Source organism: Eschscholzia californica, unplaced genomic scaffold (genome assembly GCF_041429995.1).
Source record: "Eschscholzia californica isolate CP2 unplaced genomic scaffold, dmEscCali1.0.p SCAF_1, whole genome shotgun sequence".
NCBI lineage: Eukaryota > Viridiplantae > Streptophyta > Magnoliopsida > Ranunculales > Papaveraceae > Eschscholzia > Eschscholzia californica.
In genome coordinates, this window is record NW_028238198.1 from 19,007,518 (window position 1) to 19,023,590 (window position 16,073).

Here is a 16,073-nt window from a genome sequence, read left to right on the forward strand (position 1 = left end):
ACTTAAATCGGGTGAAAGAGGTCTGAGACGAGAGAGAGAAAACCGTTCCTTCTTGGCTTCTGTTTATGAACTGAAATCTGGTGAAAGAGGGCTGATTTTAGAGGGATTTTATGGCTTCTGGTTCTTTAATGGCTGGTGGTTTTTGAGAGAGGAACTGTTTCTGAGTGAAGTTAATTGAAGAAGAGTGAACGTTTTGCTGGAGTAAAGGCGTGGGAGAGAGAGAGTGATGGATATGGGACGCCTCCACCTGCAACTGTCACATCGGGCCGAATTTTTCAGATTTTTTCACGTTTCCCGGGCAATTTGAGTGGCAAGAATCGTAAATATTGAGTGGCATGATTCGTAATTTTTTAGTGGCACGAATCGTAATTTTGTTAAAAAAGTAAGGGTATTTGATTTCTCCAAATTCAGATCTGACACAGAGGACCTCTTTTACATTTTTTCCCAACTTTGGATTGGGCCCTTATTTTGGGCTTAACTTTGGGCCTTTCATCCATTCCTTCTTTAGTATATTTACGTCCGCAACTTTACGGAGGCTATTGATTCGAAGAAATTTCTTTTCGACATTTCTTGTCATCTCGCTTGACTTACTTTTTTCGCTTGACTTGTCTTATTTTTTACTTGACGTTTAACAGGAGTCGTGGTTCCGTGCCTGAGAATTTGAGGGTCCGGTGCCAAAATTTAGTTTGGGGCCTCTCCATAATCAAAATATAAACAAATTACACAAAATAATAAACACGTTCAAAAATAATTTGACTATAAAAAGATAATTGATTGTTTATTTATCAACTCAAAATGTATTTAAAAGGCATCCAAAGCGAAATATTTACTTGAACTTTTTTCTCTTTGTATTCTTTGAAGCGAAATTATCAATTAACGGTTCGTAATCAATCTTGTCTAAGAACCTACTTTCAATGCTGCAAAATTAATGAAAAATTGTTGCACTCACAATTTATAAAGAAAAAATTGACCAACGAACTCTAACGGACTAGTCGATTTGATAAGAAATTTAGTCTTCAGGGAAATAAATAATTTGTAATAAATAAAAGAGAGAAGAAAAAGCAGTGTTGTAATGTGTAACAATAAAAAGATAGATAGAGAATAAACTATGATCTAGTTCAACAAAAACATAAAATAAAATATGATCAGTAAAAAAAGTGTAAAAAAGAAAGCCTTTTTGAGTCAAAGGTCCAAAAAGGACCTCCCTATTGTGGTTAAGAACAAGGGTGGATATTAAATAAGGATGAGGTCCAATCAGTCATCGACTGGTGGGCCCGAATTAAAAAAGTGCAATAAAAAATGTGCCAGATTTTTTAAATACCCTCTCTGCCCTTCGTACCTGACTTTCACGGATATCCTCATTCCCATTTGCCTTTCTCTCTCTAAAAACTTTCACCTTTTTCAACTCTGCAACATTTTTTTCTCTCTCTATATTTTTCATTCTCAACAATCACCACATGAGATTCATTATACTAGAAATTTCTACAGTTCTATATTCTTTCTCTCTCTAAAACATTTCTACACTCTTTTTTCTCTTGATAGAAACCTTAAATTCAAATTTGCAGATATCTTGAAGCAACAAATTCGGATTTAGGGTTTAAAATACCAAATGTTGGCTCTCTGTTTACAAGGACATGGTTTAAAATACCTAAAGTTATTGTTTTTGGAATAGTTTGATTTCTTGGATAGGTTTGGTGAAAGTTTAATGGTGAGGAGATATTAAAAAATACTAACCATGATTTTTTTGGAAAAATCAGATTCAGTGAAATTTAATAGGGAATAAATCTTTTTCTTCAACAGAGATTCATGGTGAAGAAATCAGATCTTGAGTTATCCTTAACTTAATCTGCTTTTACTATTTTTTTGTTTTTTACTTCACATATTTGTCCTGTGATTTTTCTAGATTCAAAAAATCATGTATTTTTAAATCAGATCCAAGATCTGTTAGTTTGGTCTACATGGGAAATTATATGCAGATTTGACGAGATCTAAAGCAACAAATCTGGATCTAAAGTAGTGTACATTCCTCAGTTCCGGCTACATATGGGGTCATCCTTAATTTGATTTTCTTTGACTATTTTAGTTTTTTACAAGAAATTCCCGGTGCACAAGAAAATTTCCGATACATAAGAAAATTTCCGATACACAAGAAAAATTCCCGGTACCTAATATCTTAAAGTTTCCTTCGAATATTTTTCTAGTGTCTAGTACATAACCAAATGTCCCATACATTCGAAAATGTCCCGTACATTCGAACATGTCCCGTACATTCACAAATGTCTTGTACATTTAAAAATTCCTGGTTCATGTTAAGAAGGCAAAGTACATAAAAAGTTATACTATGCCAGTACATAAAAATAAATTTAATGTACAGTACAAAGAAAAATGTCTCATAAATTTTCTTTGAAAGTAATTTACGTTTTGGAAGGAATGTCCTATAAACTCTCTATCATATAAGGAGAAAATGTTTGAGAGAAGGAAAGAAGTTAAGATTGGAGAGAGAAAATATATTTAGAAAAAATATAGAGATAGAATCAAATAAATGGGAAACTACCAAAAAATATATGGAAACAAACTAATGAAAAACTACCAAGAATGAGAAAAATTTCTCTTTGTACAGTTTGTTATCAAAACGTAATTGTTGCTAAACCAGAAAAAAATTTAGAAGTAATATCTATTACATATTTCCAAAAAAGAAAAGAACTTTAAGATTTTAAGAAAAAACTATACTTACAGTTTCCCGGTGCACAAGAAAACACTACATATGGGGGTATCCTTAATTTGATTTGCTTTGACTATTTTATTTTTTTACTAGAAATTTCCGGTGCACAAGAAAATATCTGGTACACAAGAAAATTCCCGGTACCTAACATCTTAAAGTTTCCTTCGAATATTTTTCTAATGTCTAGTACATAACCAAATGACCCGTACATTCGAACTGTCCAGTACATTCACAAATGTCATGTACATTTAAAAATTCCTGATTCATGTTAAGAAGGCAGAGTACATAAAAAGTTATACTATGCCCAGTACATAAAATAATTTCCGGTACACAAGAAAATTCCTCGTACAAAAAGTGTCTAATACATAACTAAATGAGTGGTACATAAAACAATTCCTGGAGCACAAAAATATTCCTAGAACAAAACTTTCTCCTACATAACCAAATGCCTAGTACAGAAAAAAATTCCGGGTACACAAGAAAAATCTCAATACAAAGTGTCTAGTACATAACCATATTAGTACTAAACAAGAAAATTCCCGGTACAAAAGACAATTCCTAGTACAAAAGTGTCCAGTAAATAAAAAAATGTACAGTACAAAGAAAAATGTCCCAAAAATTTGCTTTGAAAGTAACTTACGTTTTGGAAGGAATGTCCTATAAGCTCTCCATCATATAAGGAGAAAATATTTGAGAGAAAGAAAGAAGTTAAGATTGGAGAAAGAAAATATATTTAAAAAAATATATAGAGATAGAATCAAATCAATGGGAAACTACCAAAAATATATGAAAACAAACTAATGAAAAACTACCAAGAATGAGAAAAATTTCTCTTTATACAGTCTGTTATCAAAACGTAATTGTTACTAAACTAGAAAAAAATTTAGAAGTAATATCTATTACATATTTCCAAAAAAGAAGAGAACTTTTAGATTTTAAGAAAAAACTATACTTAAAACAAAAGAAAAAAAATCACAAAGATATAAAGTATTTGAACAGGAAGAAAAAATATTTGTAGAAAGAGAAAAAAATTAGTTTAGATTTGAGAGAGAGAGAGAGAGATGGAGAGGACGGCATTAATGTAGAGAGAGAAAGTGGAGAACATAGTGTAGAGGGAGAAACTGAAAACACGGGATTTATTAATGGCATTTCTGTAATTTCGGGTGGCAATCTATGTAAATAGGAATACAAATTTGGTTATTGTTGTAATTTCCCCCAATGATGTGACTAGTGGACCTGCCCCTCATTCTTTATGGGCAGTGGGCCTGCTTCTTGTTTTGGAGAAAGAAACGGACCTTTTGCCCAACCCCTCAAAAAGAAACTAGAGAGAATATATAGTGCCAAAAGAAAATGGAGAGAGAAATTTAATAACCAAAGAAAAGTATAGAGAGAAAAATAGTTCACGTGAGTTTAATCTAAGGGTCTTCTAAAGGCACCGGGGCAAAAGGCTGTTAGCATCCGGAAATTTTATTGACTCGGGTCAAAAGTCATTGACCCAAATTCATTTGCTTCTTGCATCTTCTTCTTCCAAAACAAAATGAATCCCACCTCATTTTTCTTCAAAATGAAATGAATCCCAACTCATTTTTCTTCAAAACAAAATTTATTTTCTTCAATTACATTAAGAAGACGTTCTCACCATTCAAATAATAAAACCTAAAGGCCAACCATTTTAATTGAGTTTTTCATCTGAAAAGGAACCAAATGAAATGCTTTTGAACTTCTTGTACCTTGTGAAAAGGTTAAACCTTTGAATGATGAACACACTCGAGTATAACCGAGTGGAGGTGAAGAAGATGATCGTCTCGGTTGATAACCGAGAGAGAGGGAGAAAGGATGTTGGTCTCGGCTATAACCGAGAGGATAGGTGACAACTCTCGGGTGAAGCCGAGAGTGATGATATGGATACTCGGGTATAACCGAGAGAGAAGGATGGAGCTCTCGGTTATAACCGAGGATGATTGATGATGATCTCGGGTGAAACCGAGAGATGAAGATTGGTGAGCTGTTGATCGTGTGAGAGAGAGAGAGAGATAGGTAAATACCTTGTTTATTAACACTACAACTTGTATTACAATATGTCTTGGTATGAGTATATATAGGTTTTACATGATAGAGTTTTAAATTATCAAAACTAATCTATACTAATCTAAACTATAATCCTAATATCTAAGGAATCCTAGTTGTAGTAGGATTCCTATTTGGACCAAGTCCACTCGGTTTGGCCAAGTGGAGTGGACCTTCCAACACTCCCCCTCAAGTTAGAGCGGGAATGGAAGTAACGCCTAACTTGCCAATTATGTTCTTGAACGGTTCTGCCCCAAGTGGCTTTGTGAAGATATCCGCTAACTGATTTTCTGTACTGGTGAAGCGTGTGGCAATGACGTTGTCTTTAATCTTTTCACGAACGATGTGGCAATCTATCTCAATGTGTTTTGTACGTTCGTGGAAGACGGTATTATCAGCAATGTGGAGAGCGGCCCGATTGTCACAGTAAACTGTCATCGGGTCAGAGTGGTCGATTCCAAAATCAAGTAGTAAATACTTGAGCCATTGTAATTCGCATGTGAGGATGGCTAAAGCTCGATATTCTGCTTCTGCCGAAGATTTGGCAACTGTGGGTTGCTTCTTTGATTTCCAGGAGAGAGGGCTGGATCCTAACATTATGAAGTATCCAGTAGTGGATCTACGGGTTGAAGGGCAGCCAGCCCAATCTGAATCACAGTATCCTGTAATATGGAGAGAGCTGTCTGCGGATAAGAAGACTCATTTATCAACAGTACCCTTCAAGTATCGTAGTATGCGATGAGCTGCGTCTAAGTGTACTTGGCTAGGTGTTTGCATGAATTGACTGAGGTTGTTTACGGCGAAGGTGATGTCCGGCCGTGTAACCGTTAAGTAAAGTAATCTGCCGATGAGACGACGGTAAACTGACGGATCTGGTAAAGGAGTACCGTCGGTGGGACTGAGACGGAGTTTTTGTTCCATGGGAAACTCAGAAGGACGTGCAACGGTGAGTCCAGAATCTTTCAAAATATCAAGAGCATATTTCCTTTGACATAGAAAAATGCCTTGTGATGAGCGAGATACTTCGATACCAAGGAAGTACTGTAGACGGTCCAGATCTTTTAGTGAAAAGGCTTTATTTAGAAATATTTTTAACTGGGAGATAGCATGATCATTATTTCCCGTGATAATTATATCGTCTACGTAGACAAGGACATAGATTTGAGTGGAGTGAGATCGAAAGGTGAAAAGAGAATAGTCACTTTTAGACTGAGAAAAGCCACGTTCGATGAGAACGGAGGAAAATTTTGAAAACCATTGTCGAGAGGCCTGTTTGAGACCATAAAGAGATTTATGAAGACGACATACTTTAGACTCCCCCTGAGATGAAAAACCGGGGGGTAATTTCATGTAAACTTCTTCATTAAGGTCGCCTTGAAGGAAGGCGTTATTTACATCCAATTGATGGAGACTCCACCCTTTAATGGCGGCAAGAGAAAGAAGGACACGAACGGTTACTAATTTAGCAATTGGAGCAAAAGTGTCATTATAGTCCAACCCCTCGATTTGGGTGTAGCCTTTGGCTACTAGGCGGGCTTTATTTCGCTCTATAGATCCATCGGATTTGAATTTAATTTTATACACCCATTTGCAACCGATGGGCTTTTTGCCGGGTGGTAAACCAGTGATTGTCCAGGTTTTGTTTTCTTCCAAGGCTGAGATTTCCTTGGCCATGGCCTCTTTCCAATGAGGAGACTTCATTGCTTGAGTGAAAGAGGTTGGTTCGGTAGTTGATAAAACCGAAGAGAGAAATTACTGATGAGAATTGGAAAACGAATTTATGGAAAAATATTTTTCAAGAGGATATTTTATAGTGTTTGTATTGGAACACACATAGTCATCTAGATGACTAGGTGGGCGGCGAGACCGAACCGGTCGGCCGGAATCGGCGACGACAGAGTCAGAGCTCCGGTCGTCGGGTGAAGGATTCGGCAACGAGGAGTCATTGCTCGGTGGTGGGACAGACGGTTCTGGAGGCACACCAGAACCGGGGTGTCCATCACGGTCTGCTGAAGGCACCCCTGATGGGGAAGACGGTCCATCAGGGGTGTCTGAAGGCACCCCTGTCGCTGGATCCAGACCCGCGGGAACAGGAACAACAGATTCATCAGTGAATCTGCTGCTGTCCGGCGGTGAGATGGATTTAATGTTGTCGTTTGCCGGAAAGACAAATGTGTCGTCGTCGTCGATGGAGATGAAGGGTGGCGGACGTGAGATAGAGGGTTTTACCGTCGGTGTAGATGACATCGGGAATCGGTTTTCAATGAAAGTCACATCACGCGAAATATATATACGTCGTGTGGAGATATCATAAATTCGATAACCCTTTTGTCCATTTGGATAACCAAGGAAGATGCCGGCGGAGGAGCGAGCATCCATCTTAGTTTTGACCAAAGGGATTCGGGCATAACAAAGACATCCGAATACGCGTAAGTGTGAAAGATTCGGAGGAGAACCCATGAGGACTTCATGAGGTGATTTTCCATCAAGGATAGGTGTAGGTAACTTGTTAATGAGATAGACGGCGGTTAGAACGCATTCTCCCCAAAAGGAAAGAGGGAGATGAGCTTGAAGACGTAAAGATCGTGCCACTTCAAGAATGTGACGGTGTTTGCGCTCAACAACTCCGTTTTGTTGAGGTGTATAGGTACAACTACGTTGGTGGGAAATTCCTTTTTCAAGGAACCAACGTTGTAGAGAATTATTCATAAATTCGGATCCGTTATCCGATCGAATTGTTTTAATGTTGCAATTGAATTGTGTGTGAACGTAATTAGAGAAATTCATAATTAACGTATTTGAGTCCGATTTGGAACTCATGAGAAATATCCAAGTACAACGGGAAAAATTGTCAACAAGGGTTAAAAAATAACGACACCCGGAGGTGGAGGGAACCGGAAAGGCACCCCATAAATCCATATGTACTATGTCAAAAATACTTGAAGAAGTAGTAGTACAATTTGGAAAAGGTAAGCGACTTTGTTTTGAAAGAGGACATAATTCGCACGGTACTTTATTTGATAAAAAATTAAATTTCATACATGGAAGTCTAGAATTAAAATATTGAAAACGTGAAAAAGATGGGTGGCCAAGACGGCAATGCCATAAAACAAAAGACTCATGACTAGAATTATCTCGAACTAAATTTGAAACTGAAAGGATGGGACGCTCCGTGCGAAGGAAGTAAAGGTCGTCATGAAGACTACCATGCCCAATCTCCGTCCTTGTTGTTCGGTCCTGAAAAAGACACAAATCACGGTCAAATAGGACGGTACAACGAAGTGATTTAGAAATCTGAGATATAGATATGAGATTAAATTGAAAAGAAGGGATGTGAAGAACATCCTGTAAATAAAATCTATTCGTAAAATAGATGGTACCAATATGATCAACCTTGACTCGGGAGTCGTCCGGTAATCGGACATATAAATCCGGTGGTGCAAGGGAATAAGAAGAAAATCTTGAAAGATTTGAACAAATATGTTTAGCGGCTCCCGAATCAATAACCCATGAAGGATGAAAAGAAGAAGAGTACTTACCTGTGAGATTGATGAGGGGATCCTTGTTGGTGCCGTTAGAGTGTTCGGTGGATTGCCTATTTCGGTCCAATAATGCTAAAATACCTTGATATTGCTCATTAGTGAAAGATGACGCTGCAGGCACCCCCGAACCGTTATGGTTCATGGCCGAACCATTGCTGTCCATAACCGAGGCAGTCACGGCATCTTGTCGTGTTCGGTTCCTACCACGTTGACCATAATTGGGTGGATACCCATGTAATTTGTAGCATGAGGAAACATCGTGTCCATGAATTTTGCAATTTTCGCAAAAGGGTCAAGGACGTTTAGTACGTTGTCTATCGGAACCGTTGAATCGGTTATGTGAGTAATCGTTGGAACCAACGGCAAGGGCAGCAGTATTGGAGTCAACATTCATGGGAGTAACGAGATTTTGTTGAACCTCTTCTTGCTTGATAAGTGAATGTATTCGAAGAATTGAAGGGAAGGTTTCAATTAACAAGATTTGACTCCGAATTGATGAGAACCGGTCATTAAGACCTTGAAGAAATTCCATAGCTCTATCTTGGTTGGTTCTTTCAACCAAAGAGCGACCATGTCCACATATACAAGGCTCGGTGATTAGCAAGGAATTGAGTTCATCTTGAAGAGCCTTGAGATGTGTAAAATACGTAGAAACGTCTAAATTCTCTTGTTTGAGACAAGAAATAGCTCTCTTTAATTGAAAGATTTTAGGAGCATTGGTTTGATGGAATCGATCAAAGAGATTCTTCCAGATATCGGATGCCGTCTCATCATATAAGATAGATGATCGAAGAGGTGGGTCTACCGAATTAATAAGCCAACTAGAAACGAGATCGTTGCATCGTCCCCATTGTTCTAATTCATTAGGATCGGTGGGTTTATCGATGCTTCCGTCTACGAAACCTAGTTTGCCTTTTGCACTTAAAGCTTTTGACATTCCTCGAGACCATGAGGAGTAATTATCACCGGTTAGAAGTGGTGTAATAAGAATAGTAGTAGGAGAATCCGAATGGTGAACATCAAACGACCCACTATTGAGATTAGTGTGAATTTGAGAAGTTTCCGAAGTTTCGGGAGTAGTCATGATTCAAGAGAAAAAAAATTTGAAGGCTCTTATACCATGTGAAAAGGTTAAACCTTTGAATGATGAACACACTCGAGTATAACCGAGTGGAGGTGAAGAAGATGATCGTCTCGGTTGATAACCGAGAGAGAGGGAGAAAGGATGTTGGTCTCGGCTATAACCGAGAGGATAGGTGACAACTCTCGGGTGAAGCCGAGAGTGATGATATGGATACTCGGGTATAACCGAGAGAGAAGGATGGAGCTCTCGGTTATAACCGAGGATGATTGATGATGATCTCGGGTGAAACCGAGAGATGAAGATTGGTGAGCTGTTGATCGTGTGAGAGAGAGAGAGAGAGATAGGTAAATACCTTGTTTATTAACACTACAACTTGTATTACAATATGTCTTGGTATGAGTATATATAGGTTTTACATGATAGAGTTTTAAATTATCAAAACTAATCTAAACTAATTTATACTAATCTAAACTATAATCCTAATATCTAAGGAATCCTAGTTGTAGTAGGAATCCTATTTGGACCAAGTCCACTCGGTTTGGCCGAGTGGAGTGGACCTTCCAACATACCTTAATGGTGTTATCATAGCTGCAAGAAAATAAAATATCCATATGTTGATGCCATTGAACCATCTTCACATCGTGTGAGTGTCCTTGCAAAACTGAAACATAGTCAAACTCATTCCCAGGTTGTAGTTCCCAAATCCAAACAGATTTGCCTCGACTACATGTTGCAAGCAGGTTGTATCTTCCCACTCTTCACGAAAATGAAGTCAAAAGTATGTCATGGTTTTCACATCCGAATACCTTCTCTCTCTCACACTAAAATGCAAGTAATAGCTTGAGAGCCCTAGACCACAAACTCTGAGACGTCTAATTTTCCAATGGCACCCATGAAAAAATCAAGGTCATCTTCAACAAAGAAATCGAATCAGAACCAACAACAATCCCAACCATCCAAGTTTGGTATCCAACACTTCTTTGAGCGTCACACCCAACATTCCCAAAAACTTAAAAATGTTCAAACACCCGAAACATCTAATTCTATCGTTCAGCCTCAAACCACACCTCCTTCAACAGCTCAGACGAATTCTCCGGCTATTGACGTATCTCAAGGTTGTTTCGGTATTGCCACCGTTGGTGAGAGATCCGACACCATTGTCGTTGTTGCTTTTTGGACGACTTAGGGTTTTGCCTCAGCTTGGAGAAGAAGATGAGGAAGAAGCTTTTGCTGGCTAATTAAATCACGTCAGAGAAAGTCTAAATGGAGGAAGAGAGATTTTTGTGAGATGGATGGAGGGGTTAGGGTTAAGTCCACTTGAATGGTGCCTACATAGTTGGACGGTGCTAATAGAGAAAAGAGCGGTTGAGTCTGGTGCTAAAAGAGATGGATGCTAATAGCCTTTCGGCCGGGTGCCTTTAGAAGCACCCTTAATCTAATTGCCTTATCCTACGTGCAAAGCAGAGAGAAAACAATGGAAAGGAGCTGCCATACGTAGTTGTAAACCGGGGGCCCACATGAGATTACTCTTTTTTTTTTTGTTGAAAGGGATACATTTATATAAAGAGTCTATTACAATAATTTAAGACGAAAAACATAAATACCAAAATTAAAGAAGTACAACAAAATATCACAACTGAAGAAGTGCATAGTATTACGTCGGTTTGCAGACCAGTCTTCATTGTGTCGCTTGCAAGGCTTGCAGCTCTTCATGAGAAATGTACCATAATTAATCTTAAGAGTCCTTCTGGTAGCTATTAAGACGAACCTCATATCTAACTTCTTGTAACACTTGAGATGGATTAAACATACACCCAAAATCTCCGGAAGAGACGAGGGTGTCTGCAAGATGGAATCAAAGGATGATTCCGGGGTATCCCGCCAGTATTCTCCATATACGGAGACCATATCCGATCGAGTTCTACAATGTAGAAGCAGTTCAGACACCTGGTAAATGAGATCGCCGTCATACCCCAAGTATAAATACCCTGCTAATCCGACAAAAGACCGCAATTCAATCGCGTAAAGGGGTGGAGGTAAACATGTTACAGAACTTGGAATAAGAGTTAAATCTATTATACCGCCAAAAGCCAATATAATCAACAAAAAGTGAGCTGGAAGATAAGTAACATAAACTGCACGTTGAAAGTGAATATTTATATACGACGTAGAGTGCCGACCGGGGTCGAAGGGAAAGTTTAGATGAATGCCTTTTATTATTAATCTGATAGAAATACAGAAGTGTCTAACATATGTACGATTAGTGTACCTACGAGATTACTCTAAGTTTCTAACTGTTTTAGCGTAAAAGTGCCTTTTTTTACTGACTTTTAAACATGGAAACCATGATATTGGGCCCACGTCAGTGGGGGCCCAGTGCGGGCGCTTTGCCCGCACCGGGCACCTCACGGCCCTGGTGGTCACAAGAGCGAAGTCAGGATTTTATTTTAGGCAGGACTGACTTACGTAAGGTTTCGTGTATGGAGTTTTAAGACATTACTACTTCCAAAAGATGATGACATTTTTTTTATTGTAATTGATTCATTAATTCTTTTATTGTTTTATTTTCTATTATCTACCTTTATATACCCAAAATTTGTGAAGCGAAGAAAAATTTCGAAGTTAGATTTGTGACAAAAACACAAAAATTGAAGGCATCAACTTCGCTAAAAAAAGTTGAGGAGAAGCATATGGAAATAGTTGAAGAGGTAATGAAAAAAAAAAAAAAAGATGAAAAAAGAGGAAAGACGAAAAAGGGAAAAAAAGAGGAAGAGTTGAGAGAAAAGGATTTCACTACTTGCAAAAGATAAAGATATTTATGTGTATTAAATTTGTAGTCCTTGTAGTCGGAAAGCATTATTAGTGCTTGCAAAAGAAAAATAACATTTTTGTATTCAATTACAGTTGATTCATACGTTTAATTTTTACGATAATTATTTTTTTACTAATAATCATGCCTAAGATTTGAGAAGCGATTTTATATAATAACTATTTCAGAATAAAACACAAAAGAGGACATAAACTCTTTCGTCTTACCAAGTAAATTAAACAAAATATGATACAATATTAAGTTTTCGTGTACGAAGAAAAAAAGTTCGGAGAAAAGAGACTCTTCCCTTCACTACAACAACTAAAAGAACAGAGCGAACTTGAGAAAGACGAACAGAAAGAAAAAAATACGAAATCTAGACCAGGAAAGATGAAATGAAGAAAAATAAAAGAAAATAACATAAAATTTAATAATAAAAAGAAAATTAAGGTACAACCAAATTGCAAATTGAATTAGATGTTGACCCATATTCATAGTTGATTGAACAACTTTGGGAGATTAGAATAGAGATTTCTTCTCTTATATCTTGTCCTTTCGCTTAACTTGTTTTTTTTTTGCTTCATTTGTTCTTGTTTGCCCGACTTGCTTAGTTTTTAATAGAGTCAAGACAGTGTGAAGTTCAAATCAGTCGCTATATCTAAGCTCTTAAATATCCCAATTTTTTTTGGTCATATTTCTGGCGAAGAAGAAATAAGTTAAGAAAAGTAATAATGAAAGTAAGTAAATGTGATACAAGAGATTTACGTAGTAACTGTAAAAAAAAAAGAGATTTACGTAGTTTAGTTGACGAGACATTATTTACAACCAACAATGATGCCATGATCTTCATTACAAATGAAAAAACAAGATTATTGGATAAATTTAGTAAAATCCTCGCACTCAGTCGATTCTGACTCTCTCTCAAATCGAAAACTTGATACCCATTTACATTGGTAACAATTCTTTATAAGACTAGGACAAGCATTAATTAACGCTGCGAGCCAAAATTTTGAAAACTATCTTTTGGATTGCAAATTGAATTAGATATTGACCTATATTCATAGCTGATTCGACAACTTTGGGGGATTAAAATAGAAATATCTTATCACATATCTCGTCCTTTTGCTTGACTTGTATATTTTTGCTTGACTTGCTTGACGTTTTATGGAGTCAAGACAGCTAGAAGTTCAAATCAATCACTATATATAAGCTCTTAAATATCCCAAGTTTTAGGTCATACTTATGATGAAGAACAAATAAGTTGAGAAAAGTAATAACGAAAATAAATAAATAATACAATAAGAGATATTTACGTAGTTTGATTGATGAAACCTTCTTTACGAAAAACAATGATGCAATCATTTTCACTATAAATGAAGAACAAGATTACTATGTAGCTTAGTAAATCTTAGCGGCTCTTACTCTCCCTCTCTCTCTCTCCAAAATAAAAAAAAACTTAGAAACTCTTTTGCATTGGTAACAACTCTTTATAAGCTTTGCAACAAAAAACCAAGTCTTTATAAGCTAGGACAAAAATAAGTAAACTTTGCAAGCCAAAACTTTAGAAACTATTGGCAGATTTAACATATCTACTGAGTAGCTCAATATCTAAGAATGCTACTATAGTCTATATGCGACTATGGTTTTACTAAAGACCACTATAGGGCAAAAATAATGTCCTAAATTGCTAAGCAACACCAAAAGTAAAAATCAAGTATAATCGAGTTTTTGTTCCATGTTATACACAACTCCGTTTTACTCAAAAAGTTTACTGGACAAAAATAATTGAAACTAATTAATTAGATATTTTAAATTTCTAAACCAACACTAAAAGCAAAAAAATCAAACATAACCGAATTTGTCCTCTAAATAATTTTGGGTCCAATTTTATCTTTTAGTCAAAATTGCTACAATTAATTGTTTATAAAAAAAAAAAAAAAAAAAATTGAACGTTAAGCTAAAAATTTAACCAAATATTAACAAAAATCAAAACAAATGATATTCCAATAAGAGCATCCAATGTTGTAATTAGAGGTAGAACCTAATAGCCCATTTCGAATGCACACGGTTGACATTATTAGATAGAACCTAATGGTTTCAATTTACTTATTTAATAGAGATAGCTTTCTTAACAATGAAAATAAAAGACCTATTTATAGGCTTGAAACCCTAAAATAATAGAAACTTAAAATTACTAAAACTTTAAAATAACTAAAATCTAGAAAACTGGTAAAAACTAGGAAAATTATCAAAATTGGGAAACTGTTAAAAACTAGGAAATCTTCCTTAAAACAACTAATATTCTGAAACTACTCAAACTAAGAAAATATATAATTCGGAAACTACTAAAAATAGAAAATCTTCATGTAAGTCATCCAATCCCAGACTTGTCACGGTCCCACTTGACATAAAATCTAATGTTATTTTGTCAGCTGCATCATCCTCCCCGGGTTGGACATAATTCGACTTCGAATTTGAATCGTCTTCGTCCGAATCATCTCCAGAATATGGTAATAAGTCCTTCACATTGAAAACATCCGAGGAGTGAACATGACTTAACAATTTCAGACGATAAACATTTAGATTAATTTTTTCAAGTATCTCTAGTGGTCTGAGTTTTATTGTTGATAACATGTTATATTCGCCCACTTGGAATCTATCTTTGGTTAAAACGACCCAAACATACTCACCCTCTTCATACTCCACGTGTTCCTCTATGCTCACCCTATAATGAACTATATTCGGTAAAGTCTCACTGGAAAATTGATTTATTTGATATGGAATATCTTTTAGTGGTGGTAAACCGTCAGATAGATCTGTAGGGAAAACATTCTGAATTCTTCCAATGTTGGGAGAACGAAATATGGAATCACGTCATCCTCCCACTCAGGTCAAGGCCCGTAAAATCTCGGCCCATGGACCTTATTCACACTCGGAATGGTCCGGGAATATTCTTGGTCCAGGCCCAAGACCCTAAAGTCAAGATCCAACAAGATGGTCCGGACCAATCGAGGCTTAGGGTTTGCATAGGTCCGGTTCAAACATGGTTCGGCCCTAGGCCAACAACTTGGGACGAGCCTATGCTCGGTTTGGCCGAGGCCAGCCGCTTCTAGGCATATGTCAGACGCGTCTTGACCCTAGGCCAGGACGCTAGTGATGATGCATAAAATGTCAAGACGTTGACTAACGTCTGAAGAGTCAAGATTTGCATCTTTTTAATTAAAAAAGGGTAAAAAATTACATTAAGTGTTTCAGTGGCGAATCTGTAAATAATCAGACCTGAAGTCCATTGGGTCAACCCGACTTAAGGTAGCAAACAGTCGAGTCCTTGATGGTCCACCACATATTCCCCTAACTGGGAGGTCGGTTAGAGGAAACCAGCCCTTTAAAACGCCCTTGGCACGAACAAATTTCTTTCTTCTCTGATCTGTTACATGGGCATATGAAATACACCCAAATACTCTTAACGCTTCCACATTTGGTTTAAAACCACTACATGCCTCTTCAGGTGTTTTAGGCAAAACACTTTTGGTAGGAGAATTGTTCAAAACATAAACAGAACTAGCAACAGCTTCTGCCCAAAAAAATTTGGGTAAGTTTTACCTTTAATCATACTCCTTGCCATCTCAAAAATTGCCCTATTTTTCCTTTCTGAAATTCCATTTTGTTGAGGTAAGTAACTTACAGTAAGCTGATGTTTAACTCCCTGTTCCTTACAAAAATCAGAAAATTGGTTAGAGGTATATTCACCACCTCTATCTGTTTTGAGTAGGGTTTTTTAGACAATGACCCCCATTTATTTAGCAATATTAGGGGGACACCCCTAAAATGATTTCCGTTTAGGCGTTA